Source organism: Haemaphysalis longicornis, unplaced genomic scaffold, assembly GCF_048455015.1.
Source record: "Haemaphysalis longicornis isolate Haplotype H1 unplaced genomic scaffold, Haemaphysalis longicornis Haplotype H1 scaffold_13, whole genome shotgun sequence".
Lineage (NCBI taxonomy): Eukaryota > Metazoa > Arthropoda > Arachnida > Ixodida > Ixodidae > Haemaphysalis > Haemaphysalis longicornis.
Window position 1 is genome coordinate 69,409,166 of NW_027526233.1, and position 2,173 is coordinate 69,411,338.

The following is a 2,173-nucleotide window of genomic DNA, read 5'->3' on the forward strand; positions in this document are numbered from 1 at the left end:
TGAGACTTGGGTAAAAAAAGATTGAGATTCTTCGGGTAGTAAAAGTTTTTGGGGTACTTCTAAAATAGCATAGGTCTTGGAATAACTAACTAGAAGCTGTTCTGAGCAAACTGTCTAGGGCAGTAGGTATCATGTGTAAATTCAGATTTTTTGTGCCTCAAAAAATAAAACTGTCACTTTATAACTCCCTTTTTTACCATTCCTAGCGTACTCATATTTGGTTTGGGGTACAACAACGAAAAGCAATAAAAAAAATTGTTACGAATTCAAAAGAAAGCCGCTCGTACAATTGTTAGTGCCTTGTATGACACCCATACGAACCTATATTCGAGTCCTTCAACCGATTACCTGTAACAGAACTTTACCACAACACACTTTTAAAACGACACCAACTATCTCTTAAGAATAATGACGGGTTCATAATACAAATTCTCATGCTGAAGACAAAAAAAAAACAAGTGCGATAGTTGCCGGTAAATGAACGTGGGGAAATTCCAAGAGTTAGAACGAACTATGAGTACGAATGAACACACTATCAATTACCTGCCTTGTTAAATGTCATTGAGTCGTCTTGTAGTAATGTATAAGTGGTTATTTTAATCATCAATGAGCGTTTTTATTGTTTTGTGTGCATTTTATTTATTTGTCTTTGCCTGATTGCTTGTTCAGTTTTTTTGTGTGTTCAGTTTTGTTAAAATTGGCGAAATGGTGTGCATTTGGTGTGAATGTGGTATGCATTTTACTTATTTGCATTTGGCTACTTGCTTGTTCAGTCCCTCTTTTGCGTTATTTTTATTAATATTGCCGAATTCCGCTTGCCGCCTGTTGCACCGGGGGGCTGGGGCTAGTGAAGCTGTTTTATGGCTTTTTTTCCAGCTGGCTTTGCGCGAAAGTGATTTCTTTGTTGTTTTTCCATGCAAGAATAAAAATAAATCAAATCAATGAAATTCCGATGCGCGGGATGCCTCTTGCAAAGCACCTGCCCGCGTCCGCCAAAAACTGGAGCGCCAAGAGGCCAGCATGCTGAGCAGGCTGCGGGTGGGCGGCGCGGGGACAGAATCGAGGCTGCACCTATACAAAAAACAGACAGCCCCGCTGGCCGACACTGCGGCGCGTTCTTATCCTCCGGTCACTGCCTCACCGTCTGCATTGGTCACAACTCGGACCACCAACTGCTGCGACGAGAAAACACGCGCCTGGGAATACCATGTAGCGTCAAGAAGGACCTACTCTCCCTCCGCTGCAGCCGCATCCCTCTCTCCGAGGCGTATGGGCGCCTCCTAGCCTTCGTGGATGCGACCAGCTTGGCGGCCTTCCCCTTTCCCCCTTCCCTCTGCAGCACCTCCTGAGCGACCCGAAACACTTTTTTTATTAAATGCAGAGCATTTCAGTAACTCACGATGTCACCCGCGTTGACGTCCGTCGTAGTCCGCACCGTCGTTGTCCGCACCCGTTCCCCTACACTATATAAAAAAAATACTATCCGGCGCCTGGTTTCGATCCCTCGACCCTGCGGGCGGAATGCAATGTACATGGTGCTCTACCCACTGCGCCACAAAGCCAACACAGAATGTGAGGCTAACTACGCGCCTTATATCCTTGACTCATTCAAACTACATCAAGAAGCTGTTGATACAACGCACTCACTACCACCAACTCCCCAAACACTAAACGTTAACGCAATACACCCACCCCCTATGCGACGCATTTGCTCGAGTCCCCCTCGCGGGGAGATGGGCCCAATTGTTTTTTCTTTCCTTTCAAGGGAGGGTGGTTGCGGACGTGGGACGGCTAGCTCTGCGTTAGGCGATAAAGCGGCCTTTTCCGGCCGCGGTGGCAGCTCTATCGGCGAGCCAGATGGTTATCGGTGGTTGCTGCCTACTTTGCCGTCTAACGACGGCATGAAGGCATGTGTTTTTCTTCACTGCGACCCGTCGATGCGCCCGGAGCTGATAGATAGTTTCTGTTTTTCCTTCTGTGAATTGAAACTGCTAAAGGAAGTGGGAGGCATCGGACCCTACCAGATGAACCATATTTGGACTCTCAAGTTCCACACCCCAGCCGCACGTGAGCGTATTTTGAAAAAAGGTTTGCTGCAAGTTAAACTGCACTTTATGCCGTTTTTGACCCAATTCACAAGTTGGTAAGCTTCAAGGTGCACTGGGTGCCCTTT